Source organism: Lissotriton vulgaris, chromosome 11 (genome assembly GCF_964263255.1).
Source record: "Lissotriton vulgaris chromosome 11, aLisVul1.2, whole genome shotgun sequence".
Classification (NCBI taxonomy): Eukaryota; Metazoa; Chordata; class Amphibia; order Caudata; family Salamandridae; genus Lissotriton; species Lissotriton vulgaris.
In genome coordinates, this window is record NC_141699.1 from 450,636,232 (window position 1) to 450,658,439 (window position 22,208).

Genomic DNA, 22,208 nt, shown 5'->3' on the forward strand with positions numbered 1-22,208 from the left:
AGATGCAATAACTATATATCGCGCACCCGCAATCCCCTGCTGATGATGTCACATATTACATCATTCATGACATGGTCAGTGACATCACTGATGACATCACTGATGACATCATCCAGTGACTGTATGTTTCTGTAAAGTTAAAATATGTCTTACATATTGAAGAATGAGTGGATGTATAAGTGTCTGGATGAAGGATTTAGTAGGTGCATGACTGGCTGTATGAGAGAGTGATTAAATGTGTCTCACTGAGTGCATGGGTTAGTGACTAAACTGTCTTAATTTGTGCATCATTATATCTGTTGTTCTATGAACTGCTGAATGTGTTGATCAGTAGCTATATGAGTAACTATATGGGTTATTGATTGGTTGCCCAAGTATTTGTATGGGAGAGTGAGTGTGTGTGTGGGGGTGGCTGGGAGGTGTGTGACTCTGTGCATACATGTGTGAACAGTTGATTCACTAGATCTATGGGTTCAAAACTGCATGTGGAAACAGCTGTATGGGTGGTTGACTGTGTACGAGTGTATTGGTGAGTGAATGGATATCTCAGTGCTACATGTCAAAGTAAGTACATATGTAAAACACAGTACATGTGAGAGTTCACATATATAAATTACTGTGTATAAGAGCCAGTGAATGTGTGAGTGGCTGAATGGATCATCGAAAACTTGAATCAGGAATTGTAGAAGAGAGTAAATATGTGTTAGTATATGTTTGAATAAGTAAGGTGTGTATAACTGTATAGTTGAGGAAATGGAGGTGTGATTGATTCAGTGCATGACTGACTAGGTGTGTGAGTAACTCCATGGATGAGTGACAGTCTGTGAGTGTCTGTTTACTCTGAGTGTATCTAAGGTTATATTAGAGTCTGAAGAGGTTCATTGTATTATCACATGATTGATGTCATCAGTGATGTTGTCAGTGATGTCATTTGAGTTGTCATCAGTGATGTCATTTGAGTTGTCATCATCGATGTCATCAGTGATGTCACTGACCATGTCATGAATGATGTAATATGTGACATCATCAGCAGTGGATTGCGGGTGCGCGATATATAGTTATTGTATCTAACTATATATGCGAATTTCAATGGTTTTGTGCGAGTAAATTAAGGTTTTGTAAATGCTAATCCCTAACTATATATGGCCTAAAACCTATGGTTTTTTCAGTGAATTTCAATGGTTTTTTAATAGCAAATATCTATAACTGTAACATATATTCTCATTCTAATTCACAAATATATTTTATATTTTATTTTTTAAGCAAAGGACCCAGATGCATTTACAGTTTATCACTAACAATGTTCCAGGCTAATGTATTTTCACGGGAAATTAACAACTGTCCTGCAAGTAAAATATTCCTATTTCGTGAAAAAGGGCGTTTATTCGTCCCATGAGGGAGCCGTTGAGCAAAAGAGACTTGGCCTGCTGTCTTAGTCGCTGATAGGCCTGATTATCGGATTTTTATCGATCACTTTATGTTGCAACAGTGGAAAACAAAACAGCCCTTGCCCATTTATTTTTTACAGCATTCCTGTGTATTATACCCTACCCCCAAACAGTATTTTGCCTGTTAGCATAGTAGTAGTTTATGGAACACTTACGTCAGCACATAGGTTAAAATTTCACCACAATATGTTGCTAATGAGTGAGCTTCAGCATTATACTTCAAATTATAAATATTATTTCTATTGATGACTGCTACCCCCACAAAAAAACAGACGTATGTACTTTTTTAATTAACTTTTATTAAAACAATAACTGGAACTATAACTAAAAGATAACACTACAATAAATAACCAGAACTATAAGTAACAAAACAATATAATAAACAACATATAATATGGAGTCCAAAATAAGTATTGTAGTTAATCTGCAAAACAAAAAGAAAATTAGTGTTTAAAATTAGATTGAAGTGACTAAATGAGATCAAACATCACAAGTCAAAGTAAAACTTGACAATATTTATATTTTTTTAAATCTTCGCAGTGTGCCTGAAACGCTTCCACTGGCATTGTACATGCAGACTTTGGTCCACCCTTTTTATCAATTTTTGCAGTTTGAGATATAACGTCCTACATGTGTTATTCATCTCCTACTTTCTCCTTTCAAATTCTCTTGTAAAGACCTTAACAACAAATAAAGGGAACATTTTCTGCATATTTTTTATTAAGCATTTGACACAATGCATAGTAACACCGTATTTATTGAATATTTTGAAATTAATTTTCACTAGTCTTAAAAAAGGTGAATGCAAGAAAAGTTACTTGCCGCATATGCAAGACTGCTTTCAAGAGGAGACCCCAATAAAAAGGACTTGTGTGGAACTGCAAGTATGCTGAAGCAGTTGCACACTAAGAATCCGGTCAACTTTGCAAGGGAAGAGTTAAGGAGATTGAGAGCGGCTCCTTCTGCTTCACGAGAAGGCCCGAGTACCAGTGGAGCAACACCGTCAACCTCTAGAGCACAGCCTAATATTTGTCCCCAATTTGAAACCCTTTTAGAGAAAAAGTAAGAAGGTTGGAAGCTTTGTATGCCATCCTAATATCTAATTATCCATAGTTATACAGAGATCCGCCCTGTATCAGACTCATATGTACAAGTGTATATTGTAGATTATCTGCCACCGAAAACCTCTCAAGTACCTATATCCGTTACTTTTTAACTTCGTTGAGTAGTCATATTGTGAGTATTTACCTTAAAGTTGTTAATTTTTTATTGATTATTGCTCTTTGAGATATTCCCTGTCTACAAACAGAGAAGAATAGGAATATTCTGTCTCCCTTTGCAGATAGTGAAGGATAGGTAATGCAGACTTTTGTCCCCCGTTGTGATCCGTCATGCCTGTTTTTCTCCCCACTGATTGATTGATTGGCTGGACATTTATTGTTCAAGGAATAGTTCTTTCGAGGTATTCTCTGTTTGCAAATAACGTGGAATAGAAATATTCTGTCTAGTCTTTGCAAGTAGTAATGGGTGGGTAATGCGGACCTTTGTCCCCGGTTGTAATCTGTCATGCCCATCTACTCCCCACTGATTGAGAAACTAGTTCCACCCGCACCATTTATTAGAGGTACATCATCTGGCTCAACCGGAGAGTACCCCTAATAAAGAAGACATATGTAAAATACGAAGTAATCACTGTATCCTGTTAAACAGAAACTTTACAATGAAACACACTTGAAAAAGAAGGGAAAGAAATCGAACAAAATCAGTAGGCCACTGATGAGTTTTTGACTTCGCTAGAAATAAGAGACATGGAAGTGGTGAGAGAAGCCAAGCTTGACATTACGGCAGCCACAAGGTAGCTAACCTCCGCCACCCCCCCACTGCTCCAAGCATGTCTGTCCCACCGCCTACCACGCCCAATAACGGTAACATGAAATAGATACAAATCAGCAGATACCTACCCCCATTCCGGAAACTCCCGAAGTGCAACAGGTCCACGGTTACGCCCATCCGGAAGACGAGGCCTCGACACGTGCAGGGCAGGGCCCGACTAGCCGCCATCAGCCGGAGAAGTCGTGGGATGGTCGGCCCGGAATGTGCTGGTCCTCCCTTTCTCTTCTGGCGCCCTGCAGGCCACGGGGGGGGATGTCTTGCCTCTGCCTCCGACCCCCCCCCTCTTATCGCCTGGTCCGGACATCACGGATATCAACGCCAGGTGTCGGCGTGGTGTGCGCTGGGAGGGAGAGGCGGCGCGAACGAGCCTCTCCCACCCCCCCAGGTGGGGGCCCCTCAGCTGCACCCCAAACGCTCCATTCACCCAACAAAAGGGTCGTCGCGTAAGGTGCACCAGGAGAGGAGCCGAGGCCGACGGGATCTTCTTCTTTCTTCAATAATGGCGGTGACAACACTGGGGGGGGATGTCTTGCACATGCCACTGACCCCCCCCTCCCCTCGTATCTCCTGGTCTGGCACCGGCTTGGTATGAGCTCCCAGTTCGGTCCTGAAGCTGCGCCCTGCAGGCCACGGGGGGGTGGTCTTGCCTCTGCCTCCGACCCCCCCCCTCTTATCGACTGGTCCGGACATCACAGATATCAACGCCAGGTGTCGGCGTGGGGTGGGGTGCGCTGGGAGGGAGAGGTGGTGCGAACGAGCCTCTCCCACCCCCCCAGGTGGGGGCCCCTCAGCTGCACCCCCAACGCTCCACTCACCCAGCAAAAGGGTTCCTCCACTCTTGCGATGCAGCGGCGCTGCACTCACCCGACAAAAGGTCTCGTATACTATTGCGAGGCAATGATGCTCCGCTCACCCAGCGGGGGTCTCATTTACTTTTGCGGTACAACAACGCTTTTCAGTTCAGCTAGAAAATGAGTCCTGCGTCCAGAAACGGTCTCCTCAACTTTGAAGATTCTATAAGAGCCACTGGGGCCCCCGACCCCCGATGGGGAATGACTGCCATGATCACCCACGGAACGACCACGACGTAGCCGAGGGACGTCGGCGCGCTCATGCCGGCGCCGGCCTCGGTCTTGAAATGATCAAAATCCTGCAAGACTACCAACTTGATCAGTTCCGGTGGGACACCAGTATGACCCGGTAGGAGAGCTTGTTGCCTCCCACCCCACTTTCACTGATGGTTCATGTCGCCAGTCCCCTCTGCTACCCTTCAACGAAAACTTTTAGACTGCCGAAAGAGGTCCCGGTCCAACCACGAGTTGGTGGAGACATTTTGACTATACTTGGACCTTCCTGACCTCACCCAAAATGGCGCCGGTACAAATGAAACTCTCAACTCCTTGTTGTGCCCCGATTGCTCAGCCTTGATATCATGAGATATGTATGCAGTTTTTAGCACATGAATTGATATGGGATAAGACTGATTACACGTTCAAACAATGAATTGATATTAAGTTCTAATGCATCATTGATTACTGTATTTATTATTGAAGGTTGGAATTGTCGACACTAATGGTACTTGCTCTCAATGAATTATCGATATGATTTTGTTGCACTTGTCGCACTTTTTACTATGAAATCAACGACCACTGACTCTGTTATGTTTTCCACAAATAAATACCCCCCCCCCCATTTACAGTTCCAGCCTGCTCCGTGGCCGGCCCACGGGGTTGTAGGCCCGTATTTGGGCACCAACATTTTTATTAAAGGTTTTTGAAAAAGCAAACGTAGTTGTAACGCGTAGATTGGTAAGTTTCGAAGAAATGGCCACTGTGCCGATGCATGGTATGATTACCATAGCTATATTTTTTTTCGGTCCCTCTCGAGGGTTTTTTTTTTTGCAGATGAGGCAGGTAACGAACCTGGCATTAACTTTCTTTTCATGAGAAGGAAAAGAAAAAAATTGCCAGATAAAATTCACTTTCACATGGGACGTTCTTGGCATTTCTTTCAGAAACTTTTACATCACTCTGTCATTTCTTTGTCTATCCTGGTTAAAGCAATGTCATGTTTAATATAAGCACTTCCACATAGGATTGGGTGTTTTGTTATAAGGCATGCTTTAAAAGTGATTTAATGAAATTAGCGACATTTCACTGAGTGAGTTCAGCAACACTGATATATGAAAACATTGGTGGTAAATGATATTAAATGTTACATGGTGTTCTTTGCAGGAGTTTAAGTCCTTTGTTGCAGTGGCAATTCTGCCTCAGGATTAGGGGGCCAGGGGGCTGAGTGGTACTTGTATGATATGTAGAGTGAAATGACAGGCTCTCCTCATGAAAAATAAAACTCTGTTCTTGTGTTCCTGCTTCCAGCGCCCGTCTCTTTATTTGGTAACCGTTCAAAATGGGAACTAAGTGGTGTCTTGTGCCAGCAGCCTGGACATCGGTTGTAATCTGGGCTGAATTTTCCTCAGCACGGGGTGTGATTCTCAGGGAAGAGCAGCGCATATGGGAGGAGGTATATGGCCCATACATGAGAGAGCGAGCGTGGGTGACCAGTGCATGGGGGAGATGCTTGCGAGGGTGGGGAGCCATGCTGAGGATCGGCGGCGTGCAGAGAGTGGGTCTGGTCAAGGCATCTAAAATGGCTGCCGTGCACGACAAAAGTGTGGCATTGGAAAAAAAACAAGATGGCGCAGACAATGTTTATCAATACGGACTAATTTATAACAATTATTTTTAACAATATATTTACTCGCAGTGTCAAAATGGCGGTCAACACTTCCTGATTTCCTTCGAATCGAACGTTAACAGAAATCACGCAGCAAAAAAAACAAAAAAACGCTCACGCGCAACCGCTGGAAGACAAGTATCAACAAATATGAGCCTCCTCAACCACCCTCAGAAAACATAGGGGGTCAGGATACGTCTCCCATACCCCCTTATACCCAATACTCACATTGCTTTTCCTCCATCTTGTAATTTAATTAAAACGAAACACAAAATGGCGAATTCCCGTTTCGCTACCAGTTTGCGACCCGGTTCGCGAACCGAGAAGCGCTTCTACCGCGAAAAATCAAATTGTTTTTATTTGCCCCACGGGACCCTTTAATAACCCCAACATCATTCCTAGGGGGTCAAGAGGGGTCTACCTTGCCCCCTTTCATGAAATTCCCCCTTCGTTTTTCTCCTCCTCTTGTCTCTCGATCCTACCGAGAGACAAGATGGCGGCCGCACCGGACTGTTTAGAATGTTGACAGACACCGGAGAGCCAATCAGCTTCGCTTCGCAAAGCTCCGTTACGCGAAAAGTACGCGATCTGGAGCGCTATCCGGGACGCTGTCACAGATATATCTGTTTTTTTAAACGTTAATTTCTCAAAATCCACTGGAGCACATATATTGAGACCCAGCAAAGGCACATCGGGCTAACAGTCCCTACAATTTTGCCAAGTTTCGTGTAAATCCATTCAGCCGTTCGAGCTAAAAGTGAGGCCAAACGCCCTATGGAAAAATGAATGGGAAAAACGCGTTTTGGGACCCCCCTTTTTTCTCGGCCCCCCCCTTGACGAAACCCCTCAGGGGCTGCTCAGAAACAAAATGTGCCATTTTCCAGAAAATTTCAGCCGATTCCGTCCACAAACGCCAAAGTTATTAGACATAGAATTTTCAAAAGTTCCATAGAGAAAAAATCCTAACTATATATACCTACTGGCGACCGCCAGTAAGTAGTATATATATATATATATATATATATATATATATATATATATATATATATATATATATATATATATATATATATATATCAAGTCTTGCCAAACTTATCCGATAAGAAGAAGGCGCTGACACCATGAATCTGAATCCAAACTCGATTTATTCACTCAATATCTGCTTAGACGCATTTCGGCGTTGCCGCCTTGTTCATATATATATATATAAAATTTCTATGGCAAAATGAAACCCCTCATTTTGTTCCTTTTCAAATTAAATGTATTAAGTGTTACCACTTTATTCCAATCAAGATGACTTCAGGTGTGCCATACTTTTGGCATAAGTAAGACTGTTAGCGCTCTAGTTGTTCTTTAGAACACTCTGGGACATTCTGACATTGGGCTATAGTTGTGCTACATCTGGCTGATATTTGGGCTACATTTGTTTTTTTTGTGTCTGGTGGCCATCTTTGGGCTACATTGGGCTACATTTGAGCTCTAACATATATATAGCCCAATGTAGCCCAATATATATTTTTTCAAAGTTAATTTTCGTAAAAACCACTGGAGCATATATCTTGAGACATAGCAAAGGCACATCGGGGTACCAGTCCCTACAATTTTGCCAAGTTTGGTGGAAATCCATTTAGCCGTTCGGGCTAAAGGTGGGGTCGACCACCCTATGGAAATTAACATGGGGAAAACACGGTTTTGGACCCCCCTTTTACTCGGCCCCCGCTTGACAAACCCCCCCAAACTTTCAAGGAAGGACCGGAGCTCCGCGAGGCAAATTTGAGGAAATTTTCAGGCAGATTCGTCAACCGGCGCCAAAGTTATTCACAATAGAATTTTGAGATGTTACATTGAAAAAAATCCTAACTATAACTACCTACTGGCGACCGCCAGTAGGTAATATATATTTATATATATATATATATATATATATATCAAGCTCAGTGGGGGTCCAGGAATTGAGCCTCACTCGAACAAAGGACAGCCGTTACCCATTAACAGATTTTATTCACTGGTACAAATAGCTTCACTGTCCAACAATTAAAAGCATTCGACTGCAACTCTGATGCATTTCGAGATGTCCTCTTTATCAAAGGGTAAAAAACAGTCTCAAAGCGCAAGCATGTCTTCACTTTCCTCTTATAAGCTGCTTGGCTTTCTGGTAGGTGAAGTCCGTAATTTTGCCCACAGATGGAACGCTCTGTAAATTATATGCTGAATCAAGGCTCTCCAACCAGCCCTGGGAAGCGTTGCTGTCCTAATCCACATCCTTGCTGTCCTGCCACTGAGCATGCACCACTCCCGAAGGTGGTGGCCATGGAGCTCCTGAATCAGGGGCTCGTTGAGTGTAGCAAAGGATGTGGATTAGGACAGCAGCGCTTGCCAGGGCTCGTTGGAGAGCCTTGATTCAGCATATAATTTACAGAGCGCTTCCATCTGTGGGCAAAATTACGGACTTCACCTAACAGAAAGCCACACAGCTAATAAAAGGAAAGTGAAGACATGCTTGTGCTTTGAGACTGTTTCAAAATAGACACTTACAAATCTATGGAAGGAAATACAAGTTACAGGTAAGTACACTTAGATGTACTTTTCAGGGACCGTCCTGGGCTCAAAGATGCAGCACTGACGTTTCTCGTGATGACAAGTGACTAAATCGGAATTCGTAGTTCCGCTGATTTTAGAGGATTATTGTGCTCATTAGTGAAGGAAGCGGCAGGCCTGAGGTGACAAGTGTGCAACACGCCCTGTGGTGCGTTTTAGATTGGGGAATTAATTCCTCTTCAATCCTGAGGTCCCCAGTGAGCCAACTAGCACACCAGGTACCTCCAGTATGCGCCAGGGAGCTGTGATGCAGAGAGGTGTTAAGAGAGCACGCCCCCTTTTTACAACACTCTGCAACGTGGCGCTTAATAGAGGTACCTGTTGGACTAGTTGGCCCCTAGGGGACCTCTGGATTGAAGAGGAATCAATTCCCCAACTTAAAACGCGCCACAGGGCATGTTAGCACACATATCACCTCAAGCCCACCCCCTACCTTCACCACTGTGCAAACGCACCCCGTAGCACGTTCTAAGTTGGGGGATTAAGTCCCCTTGCATACTGGGAGTTCCTGGAGGCCAACTAGCCCACCAGAAACCTCCAGTATGCGCCAGAGAGCTGCGTTGCACTGAGGTGCAATCAGGGCCGCCCCTTTTTACATCTCTCTGCAAGGTAGCCCCCTGGCACGTTTGCAGAGTGGGAACTAATTCCTCTTGCATACTGGGGATCCCTGGGGGCCAACTAGCCCACCAGGAACCTCCAGTATGCCCCAGGGAGCTTCTTTGCAGAGTGGTGTAATGAGGCCCGCCCCTTTTTACATCTCTCTGCAAGGCAGCACCCTGGTGCGTTTGCAGAGGGGGAACTAATTCCCCTTGCATACTGGTGGACCCTGGGGGTCAACTAGATCAGCAGGAACCTCCAGTATGCGCCAGGGGGCTGCGTTGCAGAGAGGTGTTCTGAGGCCATGCCCCTTTTTTACACCTCTTACATCATTCATGACATGGTCAGTGACATCACTGATGACATCACTGAACATCTCAAATGACATCACTGTTACTATGGAAATCGAAACCCTTACAGCTTCACAGTTTGTAACTTTTCCCAACATGTGCACAAGTAAAACAGTTAAAACGCGAGCACGTGTAAACTGTAAAACGTGACATCTACATAGGAGGAACCGAATCTTCCTTCCATAGACTACTAAACAACCACAGAAAGAACAAGAGACATCCTGCAGTCGACAACTATAAAGACAAAAAATGACCGTGCAAATCCATATACTGATAGGCCAAAAATACGCAAAATTTGTACGGATTCCCATCACTCACCGATTCCGGTGACATGCTTCATCATCTGGGTCTCCTTTTCAGGGCTGCAACTCCACCCTAATGATGGAGGAGCCCAAGGATGTTTTTTAAAAGTATGATGTCTTACAGATGTGGGCAAGTATAGTAAAGACAATGTATGGGAAATGAGTGCAGTGCATAAAATAATTGATGTGAGTTTAAAATTGAAGCAGAATCAGACTATAAATGTATTCTTGTCTGACCCTGAACAAGTATTAAAAACAGTGCAGAGACGGATTTCAACAAATAATCATCCATTAACAAGAATAGGTCGACACCTACAGGTAAAAAATTAACCTAGTGCTTTCATCAGGACCTCTTGGATGTGAAATGCTACTGCAATACAGTGATGTGATCAAATAATAAATAAAAGGATACACTGTGTGCTTAGCTTCTCACAGATTCCATTCCTCTCGCCTCTTGGAAAAATCTATGAGAAATAGAAGAGGTGTGTATGAACAGTTTTGGAACACAGTCTATGTTTGTCTTAAATCAATACATGTGGGATAAAATAGCAATTGTACAATTTCAAAAAAATCTGAAACTCACTCCAATAAGTCTTACCTCAAGAGATTGGAGGAAAAACCTCACCCCACCTGGCAACAGCTCAGGACAGAAGGAGGCACCGCTCTAAAGAAGAGACAAAACAACCAATCCTACTTCAGTCTGGTGTATAGACTCTTCTACACGTTAAAACCACAGACATAGTGCCAAATTGCAAAGTGAAACCCTACCCTTTCTTTAACAAAAAGCCTCCCATTCCTAAAATTGTAAATCAACCACTTACAGATGGTATGGCCATATGTCATTTATGAAAAAAAGATACTGTCCGCTAGTATCTAGTTACTCATTAACAGGAATATCTTGTCTAGTATACAATCACCCACTCACTGGTTAGGAGTTATATAGTTCAAAACAAGTAGATCTGTATATATATAGGGAAAAAGTAGAGGAAGTAATGTCATGCTGCCTCATTTACAAGACTGGCAGGGATAACAAATTACGATTGGTACCGACTCCCAACAGCAATGACATATTCTACAGAAGTCAAATGCCTAGCAGTCTAGGCGCAAATAAAACCACAGTACCAATTACAACCATTGCTTTCCGACATTCCAACGGAAGAGAGAAAGGCATAGCAGGAAGATTAAGCCATAGTTGCGTAATCATCGGACCAGGGGGAAAAAAAAAATAGGTTTGATCAATTGGCCCAGTTGAGTAGATGCCAAAAAGCTCTCTTATTTTTATTTCCAGCTCTAGCAAGATCTAATTTCGAGACTTGCAGGACTGAGGCACACCAATCATTAAGAGAAGGAGGGGTAGAGTCCTTCTATCTTCTGTAGATTTACCTTCGTGCCAGTAAGATGGAATAGAACAGAAGGCTCTTGGCTGGGCTCCGAGCATGGTCCAGAACTCCAAAGATTACGCGGCGGAGGTCAATTGTTACAGGAAAGCCCAGTGAGGCTGTGAGTTTATTGCTTATTGAGTCCCAGAATGGAGCCAAGTGGGGACAATCAAAAAACATATGCACGTCAGGGGCCGCCTCTAAGCCACACTGAACACATGCCACTGGACCGACCGAGGAGAATTTTGACAGTGTCTGTGGGGAATAGTAGACCCTATGTTTGGTAAAAAGGTGATTCCTACGGAGCCAGGCCAGTTTAACAATATCCCACAAATTTTTGCAGGATATTGACCACAGATCTTGCACATTTTGGCCAGGCATCAAAGAACCCCACAGTGACTCGGGTAGATGGAATTCACAGTCTATTTCTTCCTGAATTAGGTTATACCATAGGGAGATCTCCTTCTTGTCCGGGGGTTTATCTAACAAAAGGGATTCAAGTTGGCAGCTCCCCCCCTAACAGTAAACTGCTCCACGAGCAGGTTGGGAGGCAAATGCTTGAGCCCAACTAGCTATCCGCATGTATTTGAATCTAGAAAGATTAGGCCCCACTTTGATTATTAAATAATCTCAAGGGAGCAAGCACCCCTCCACCAAACAAGTCTCCACAAACTTCTATTCCTTCCTCCCTTAATAGGACTGCTAGACTGTCTCCCAGCCAACCTGGACTCTCGGGAAGACCCCAAATCGGAGACATGCTAGAGAAGTACCCCAGCTTTATTGATGACCTCAGCCTGGCCCAAGTTCTTGCCATACCATGCAACACCTTCAGTTTGACCTTTTTAAAAAATGTAGGGCCTCCAAATTTGAACAAAAAGCCGGACTGCCTGACTTCTTCCCCTTTCAATAAAGCCAAGAACATACTCCCAATCCCCTCATCTGTTGGCATCTTTAGTAGCATTTGCGCATGGGATAACCCTACATTACTGAATGTTACTTTCTAATTTCTATTCTTCTCATTTGTGGTTCCTATTCACATTTTCCCTAAAGAATATATAGGACCAGTTCTGTATATTATATTAGTACTATCCTATACATTCTTAAGTGAGTATGTGATTTGTTAGCGGAACAGTGTGCGACCTCTAAGCACTACGACAGAGCGTTCCTGAATTCGACAGAATACAAATTTTAAAAATAATTATGCATACATTTCTATGTAATATGACGTCACTTGTATTTAACTGTTTTTTACTTGTGCTCCTGACCTCAGATAATCTAGTGCAGGAGTGTTTGTTGTAGCACTTCTATTCTACTTTATGTAAAAGTAACTGATGCTCTCATAAATTATCAAGAATATGGGGCAACACTTTTAAAAACTATAGCAGAAAAAAGGAGGCTATGGTTACGCTTAACTGATATTTTATGAAATTCCAATATTAATTGTCACCCCTTTCATATAAAAACAACTCCGATTGGAGTAGTGATGATGGCACCACCCCTAGGAGAAGAAGAGGCCAAAATAAACGCACCCAACGTCAAAGAATGAATTCCTGGCAGACCCAGAGATACTTCAATTATCCACCACACAAATACCAGCCACCAATGCCTAATTACCCTGGTTGGTACAACCCTTACTTCCAGGGCCCCTCACCAATGGGCCATATGATGACCACACAGCCACCACCTCCTATTTTAGAAAGAGGTCCAGGACAACAGAGAGGGAGAAGAAAAGGGGTAACCTGGAAAAGGGGTAACCTGGAACGAACAAGAAAACCGGATGTCCACACAGAGCATGACCAAGGAACAACCAGGAACATCCAGGAACCAGTTCGATGAATCACTGGTAGTCAACCCTACAGGAATCTCACTGACAGCAGAACAAGAAAAAGTCTTAGGTAAAGGATTAGGCTTTGTTCCAACTCCCCCCCTCGACATCTTTAAATTGAGAATGCGAGATGGGCGAATTTTGTAGGAAAATAAAACTCAAAGCTTTTTTTGAAGAGAAAGAAAGCAACTATGAGTGACACAAATTTGAGGCCACAAGTCGACTTTCTGCACACCCAACCACCTTGTGCCAATAGAAATACAAGCGTTCGAGCAAGCCATAATGCAAGAAGTTGAAGATCTGGAAAACACTCCGAAGAAACCATTTGTGAATATGACTTACCTCGAAAAAAGAGCAATGGATGAACTTCGTAACAATGAAAACCTGATCATAAAACTGGCGGACAAAGGAGGAGCTATTGTCCTTCTTACAAAAGATGGATACAACGAACAATGCACTAACACTCCTATCTGACCAAAAATTCTATAAAAAAAACAAACCACTGATCCTACCACAAGACTACAGCGAACCATCAAACTATGGTTGTAGAAGCAAAAACCAATCAGTGGATCTCGAAACAGGAGTCTGACTTCCTTAGAACAAAATCTCCAAGAGTATCATAATTCTACTCGCTACCTAAAACCCACAAGAATAAACACCCACCACCAGGATGCCCAATAGTGTCCGGCATTGGTTCTTTCCTAGAACCACTGTCACAATTCGCAGACTGATTCCTGAGACCATTAGTGCAGAGAAAACTGTCATATCTTAAGGACACACGTGACCTCCTGAACCTACTAGATGGACAACCCTATGACGAAGACACCATGTTCCTAGTAAGATTAGCCATGGAGAGCTTGTACACGAGCCTCCCACAGCAGAAAACTCTAGACACCTTGGAAGACATCCTGTTCTCAGGTACCTGGGAGCACAGAACACCGAGACATTTTGTATTAGAATGTGTAAAATGGCCCTCACTGAGTGCTATTTTGAATATGAAGGGACCTTATTCGGACAATGCCATACATCTATGCACAGCACGTTTGCTCCAAGCTTAGCAGGGTTGTATGTGAGTGCCTTTGAACAAGACCACATACATACCCCAGACAATCCATACCAAGATGGCATCATACTTTGGAGACGCTACATTGATGACGTCATTATGATCTGGAACAACAACCTGGAAGCACTCACTAAGTTCATGACGTGGATCAACATGAGGGATGAGTGATTGAAAATCACTTACACCGCCCACAAGAACAACCTGGATTTTCTTGACATCACCATTTTTGTACAGGAAGGCCATTTACACACGAAACCTTCTATAGCTCACTGCCCGCAACAGCATTCTTTCATACAACAGCTTTCACCCTCGACAACTTACCTTATAGCCTGTTTCTTCGAATAAAGCGAAACTTCAGCAACCTTAGAGACTATAAACAACAAGCTCAGGGTCTAGAAAACAGGCTGTTGAAAAGAGACTATCCTATCAGAATTGTAAAAAGATGTCAGAAAAGAGCACAGAACCAACCTAGAGAGAACTTACTACAAACAAGGACTTGTGAGAATCCAGTCGACTTACTTACCTGCCTAACCACGTAAAACACTGTTTCCAACACGGTGAAGAAAATCATTAATAAGAATTGGATAATTTTCACCTCGCATACACTGAAATGGCCAAACCCACGGTTTGCACATAAAAGAACTAAAAACCTGAAAGACATGCTTGTACATACGAGACCCCAAACAATAAAGACAACCAACACCATTTTGACAACATGGAACCTGAACCCAATGAAAGGACATTACCCCTGCGGAGGCTGCTCAGTATGCAAACTGACACAAGTGACCAAGAGTCTATAACTCTTCTCCAACCTTAAATGGGTATTACGCAGACACACAAACTGCAATACCAACCATGTGGTGTATGTGATCATCTGCCCCTGCGACCTTAAATATATAGGGATGGCCTGCCGCAAGATCAAACAACGCATCATCGAACACAGGAGCAATATCCAGTGCAAAAAGGCCACTACAAAGATGAGCAGACATTTCATAAAGGTTAACCACTCCACTGAAGACATCAACTGGGTAATCCTAGATACCCTTACCAACAAATATCACAACGCAGAACGGGTTCTATATGAAACAGAACAACGCCGGGTCCATCGTTTGAAAACAGACAAGAAAGGAATGAACAATAACATCACCTGCCACTCCCTCCATAACGCTACTGGGAGACAACAGCTGACAATACACATCACTGAGCATATGATAAGCTCTGTCGTATCTCTCTCGTGTAACCTTACCCCGAGTAACAGTGAACTTGGCAAAACGCCATAAGTGCGCGAAGACTTCTGCTCCAATAACTAGAGGACTGTTCTTTTATCCTTTTGATACCCAGCTTCCCCCCAAAAATGTTTTTAAAAATGTTTCAAAAATGTTTTTCATCCCTACTTATCAAATGTCAGTAACTGCAGCAATACCCTAATTTTCATCTGTGCTCCAATGACCACCTTACACAAATTTGTTCCTTTATTGAATCAAAATAGGAACATAACGACAGCGTTTTTTATTTTCATTTTTATTACTATTTTTATTTTTCTATTTCTTTATTTAAATTAATTGTTGCAGATTATCTATCATCAACTGTAGCCATATTTGCCTACTAACAATACCAACCAACACCCGTTGAATAGTCTCCCTTTAATGTCAACTGTAAGCTGCTTATACCCAGTCTAACATGGGTGCGTGTCACCCGAAGAACCAGAGCCAGCACAAGTTACAGTAGCAGCAGCGCCGGTAAGACGAACAATGGATGCCCAATTTACAACTTAAACTGTAAGTAACCGCTCCTCTTTTGAGGTCCTGACACCTGTTTTTCTGAATGACAGCAACAGGTCTGCTCAGCTGGCCCCGTTCCTCAGTGGAGCCGAAAGCCCCAATGTTTTATGGTAAAGACGCCACGCGTCATCGCTCACATTGAACAAACAAGCATGTCTGAATATTTGTGTTTTTTGACATCTCGTTAACGCTCCGAAACTACTGATTCCTCTAGTTAGGTGTCATATAAGCCACAGCCGATTATGTATCTATATACCACAATCACACTTAGATTGTATATATTTACGAACTTCTACAACATAGCGCACAATGTTCTTTTAGTAAGTAAAAGTGACTATCCATCGTTTAGACAACGTCATACAATCTACAATGAATACAGAATATTAACACCTTGAGGCAGACACAAAGGCACGGTTTTCAAACATAATCGCATATAAGGCACGATTACGATAGCGTTAGTCCAATAATGTTCATAAAGCAGAACCCTCTCATTAAATATTAACTCAGCACTATGACGCATGAAGACCGTGAAACCTAACATGCACAGACTAACAGTTCTGTTTTATTAAACCACTGACCATCAACATCACCAGGCCTTTCTAATATTTTAAATATATTCTCATCCTGCCATGATACTACTACAGCCATCTCTTTCTTGCAGCAACTTAGCATAAAAATACACACTATGTTCGCAGAATGAACTATGTCATGATAAAAGCAGTACAAATGTAATCGCAACAACCATACTGACACAGGTTAAAATTAATGAATGTGACATCACTGCATACATACTTTTTCTTTTCCTTACAAGTACAGATACAATGTATCTCAGTACAAAATTAAAAAGTGGTGAGTAGCCACTTTTATATAATTAGGAGCCACAACAAAGCTCTCCAACGCCAACGACATCACTCCCTCGCAAGACCTCTGCGACTCACTCGCCTCGTTCTTCCTCCGCAAGATCGCCTAAATACACAACAGCTTCGGCACACCAACCATGCACCCAACCACTGAACCAACACCCCCACCACCACCCTCTGCGCCTGGACCACGGTCAGCACCGAAGACACCATCCGCACGATAAACACCATCCACTCCGGATCCCCAACCCACCCCTGCCCCCACCACGTCTTCAACAAAGCCGACTCCATCATCGCACCCCAACTCCGGGACATCATCAACGCCTCCTTCAACACCGCCACCTTCCCAGAAAGCTGGAAGCACGCCGAGCTCAGCGCCCTCCTGAAGAAACCAACAGTGGACCCCACCGACCTCAAGAACTTCCGCACCATCTCGCTCCTCCCTTTTCAAGCCAAAGTCATCGAGAAGACCGTCAACTGACAGCTTGCCGCCTTCCTCGAGACGAACGGATCCCTCGACCACTCGCAGTCCGGTTTCCGAGACAATCACAGCACGAGACCGCCCTCATCGCAGCCACTGACGACATCAGATCCCTGCTCGACAACGGGGAGACAGCGGCCCTCATCCTCCTGGACCTGTCTGCCACCACACCCTAGTGCAGCGCCTCAGCAACATCGGAATGCAAGAGAATGCACTGGAGTGGATCATCTCGTTCCTCACCGGAAGAACCCAGAGAGTCCACCTCCCCCCGTTCAGATCCGAGGCCACCGAAGTCATCTGCGGCGTACCACAGGGATCATCGCTCAGCCCCACCCTCTTCAATGTCTACATGAGCCCCCTCGCAGCCATCGCACGCCAACACAACCTCAACATCATCTCCTACGCCAACGACACCCAGCTGATCCTCTCCCTCACCAACGACCCCGCCACCGCCGGAACCAGCCTACATGAAGGGATGAAAGACGTTGCCGAGTGGATGAAGAACAGCCGCCTGAAACTGAACTCAGACAAGACGAAAGTCCTCATCCTGGGTTCATCGCCCTCCGCCTGGGACAACTCCTGGTGACCCCCTACCCTGGGCACCACTCCCAAGCCAACGGGCCACGCACGTAACCTGGGCTTCATCCTGGACTTCTCCCTCTCGATGACTAGACAAGTCCACACCGTCTCATCATCGTGCTTCAACACCCTGCGCATGCTCCGAAAGATCTTCCGATGGATCCCCAACGAAACCAGGAAGACGGTCACCCAGGCACTCGTCACCAGCCGACTGGACTACGGAAACACCCTCAACGCCGGAACCACAGCCAAACTTCAGAAAAGACTCCAACGCATCCAGAACGCCTCCACGACTCATCCTAGACATCCCCCGACACAGCCACCTATCCGGCCACCTGAGAGACCTGCACTGGCTCCCCGTCATCAAGAGGATCACGCTCAGACTCCTCACCCACGCACACAAGGCCCTCCATGACCTGGGCCCCAAGTACCTCAACAACCGCCTGACCTTCTACACGCCCACCCGCCAGATACGACCGACCAGCCTCGCCCTTGCCGTTCCACGCATCTGCAGAGCCACCGCCGGAGGAAGATCCTTCTCCTACCTGGCAGCCAAGACATGGAACTCCCTCCCCATCCACCTTCGGCTAACCCAGGACCATCTCTCCTTCAGGAAGCAATGCAAGACCTGTTTTTTCGAGCAGTAACGGACACCGCTCCCCCAGCGCCTTGAGACCCTTCCGGGTGAGTAGCGCGCTATACAAATATCATGATCGATTAATTGAACAGGCTCTTAAAATATTGGTCCTGACAAAGCCTCTAGAGTTACCAAAAGGCTGAAACATGTTGATCATATGCATAATAATTAGGCCGGCAGACGCACGTTTCTGTTTTTAACTTCCTATACCTGTGATTTGTAGAATAAAATACGAGAGTCTTGGTATAAGGAATTTTTATATTTTTTCCACTTACCCGAGCACAAACACACACCCCTTTTCTTTTCATTCTTGGCCACTACTGTAACACCAGTTGGTCTTCCTCCATGTGGAGGTCAGCATAACATACTAAGGAAAAGACCCAATAATAATACTGTTGCAACACTAAATGGTGGAGAACCACGATATAACGCCTTACGCCTGTGTTCGCATATGAGGGTTTTTTACAAAGATGGCCTGCCCCACGTTATCATAGACCCTGGTAACACTGGAAAAGTGGTTCATTCTCCCCCATTGATTTTTTGCTCTAGCCTAAGAAAGCAGAATTAACTACAATTTATTTTCCCTCATCATTGATTTTTGAGACCCCTTTCATATATACAGCATAAGTTACTGAAGAAAGTTTATATGTATTTGCTAAAGAAAAACAGTTTCAAACCGAGACTGAAATTTTTGCTGCACAACCATACCTCCCAATCTGAAAAGTAAACACCACATTATAAGTAAATAGTCCTCCTGGGAAGTTTCCCACCCGCAAACTTGATAAAAAAAAAACAGCAAGACACTGCGATTTTTCCGCCGTGATTTGTACACCACACAGCAATTATATAAATGGCCCTTAAAACATATAAAAGATTGTTTACCTTCATAATCCCTGTCCACCTCCTTGTGACCACTGTACAGAGTTAATAGTGTTCCTAACTTCCCCTCTACTACTTTCTTTTCCCATACTCCTTTGGAAGTGCGTCACAAAATCACTGACAACAGTCAACCGTTCCCACCCAATAAGGAGCAAACTTGTGCTCAAAACACTTTAGCCAATAAAATGTCCATGTGTTTCTGCAGAGGAGGAAGGAATGACTGCCAAAACTTCTACTTTTAATGCTTCATAGGCAATGAACATTAAGCTTCGTAACGTCCCGCTTGGAACAAGTTACCCAATGAAATGTCTCCAATACTCCGCGAAGAGGGAAGGAATCACTGGCAACTCTTCTCCTTTCAACAGATTACAGCCAATCAACAATAAGCTTGGGAAAGTCCTCCTTGGAGCACGTCAGCAAATCAGATGTCCCTCCTACTCTGCAGAGCGGAAGTGAATGGCTAGCAACACTTCTACTTTCAATAGTTCGCAACCAACCAACATAAAGCACAGGAAAGTCCTCCTTACAAAATGTAAGCCAATTAGATGTCTTTGCAACTCTCCGGAGCAGAAGTGAATTGCAGAGAACACTTCTACTTTCAATAGTTCACTTCCAATGAACATTAAGCTTGTTGTTGGAACACCTTACCCAATTAAACGTTAAATTTGTTCCACGCACTCATACAGAACACGCCATCCTAAATATTAACAAATTTCCTGTAACAAAATGACTCTATCCGTAGCAAAAGTGAACACTGCCTAATAAATAAACATTATTCCACATTATATTAAAGAAAAGCCGCAATAAGCCGCAATATTGTTTTCCCGATACAATTTACACAGCCTACTGCACCCCCCTTCCAACATGAGTGAAGCGCCGGGACTGTGGGGGCCCCAGCGAACCCCGGTATTATTTTTATTATATTTTCCAATGACTAATTCTATGACTAATGGTTCCTATGGAAAACTTTTAAAACTCCAGCACAGTAACTGTTTCGATTAGCAACATAGTGTGGTGAACTTCTAACCTCTGTGCTCACTTAAGTGTTCCATGAACTGTTACTATGGTAACAGGCAGTAAGCAGTTTGGAGGTAGGGTTGAAAGGTACTGGCTGTACAGAAACCGTTATATTTACCCAGGATCCTCTACATGACAGAAAGGAAAGCAAAGTAAGACAGAATACTGTGTAGAAGATTTACAAGACCCTTGAACCACTTTCATGTCATATTTCCCATTTTAAAAATGATGCAACACTAAAGCAATGAATCTGCCCATATGCACATTTCGAGCGAAAGAAGTACACAGCTCTTTCAATTCTTTATCGATCACAATTAGACAGTGTTGCTTCACGATTCACAATGCACTTCAATAAATATGTCATGCCTATTTAAATGGTAGATGGAATTGTCAACATTACAAAACTTTGGGGCATATTTACAAACACGGCGTAAAATTGTCGTCGCTTTAACGGCAGCAAACTACAACAAAAACTGTGAAAATGGATTTCAAAATCCTTTGTTATCTTACCGGAAGATTTTTTCAACATTGCTGTTTGCTATGCAAGATTGAGAGCTAACCCCCGGGGCTACGAAATAAATGGTGCCTACCCCAGGGACACTGCTGATTGCTATGAGAGGACCGGAGTTTCGCAGCACCCGCCCTCCCATAGCAAAGTTGGTTTGGATTTAGAGAGAGGTAGCAGGAAAATCTGTTCTCTCTTTCAAAATCTAAAATAGATTGCTTTTACACATGCATGTTAGCATCTCCCCATGTACAAAAGCAATGCTGCCTCCCAAAAGACGCGGGGAGCCGGCGGGACCAAGAGGGCATTTTCTCTCCCCCTACGGTCCCCAACATTTTTTATAAGACCCGGGGATATTAGAAATTACTGATAGGGGCTATTATTTTAAGGTAAAATTAGAAGTTGCGCAACCAGGGCGGCGCTCAGTGCAGCCCCCTTGTGTGCATGCTCTGTAAGGTACACGACTCCAGCGCCTTTCATCCACAACTTCTACGCGTTTGGGAGCCGGCATTGCTTTCCCACATGAGGAGCTACTAACAAGCAGCTCCCCATGTGGAAAAGCAATCTGGTTCAGATTTTAAAAGAGAGAACAGATTTCCTTGCTATGGGAGGGTGGGATGGGCACCCCGGGACACTGCAGGAGCCGGGCCTCTCACAATACATAAAGCCCCGGAGAGTGGTGGTCCCTGGGGCTTTGGGGACCTTGGAGCCCCCAACACATACATACAGGTGTCAGATATTATAACATCTTTATTCAATTGTTACATTTGGTGGAATGTCACAAGCAAATGTCAGTGATATGCCAAAAGCACTTTGGCCTACAGTGAGAAGAAACAGCAATAGCTTCATAAAGTGTATACACAATGAGGACTAAGCCCAAGTGAAGTCAAAATAGCATAATTTGTGCCCAACCCAACATTGTGTTGGAGCATATAATGGCACACACATTGCATTAGGACCACCACACCACAAGGAACAAGTCCAATGGAACCGTCATACCTTCTATACTATCCCTGTGCAAGCTGTTTTGGTACAGGTTTTGTACACCCAAAGTCTGTGACAGACATTGCCAGGAACATATCCACGCCCCTTTCTATGTTAAAACAGCATCATGCACCTGCTAATGTCACAACTCTTAAATATCCAAATGAAGTAGCCACGGCAAAGATATCTAAAACAGACCAAAACAAAGAGAATAGCTATGAAGCCAAATATATGGCACAATTCACAGTCAACTTCTAGAGAACACAGTCCAAGGCAAGATTTGAAGTAAAATAA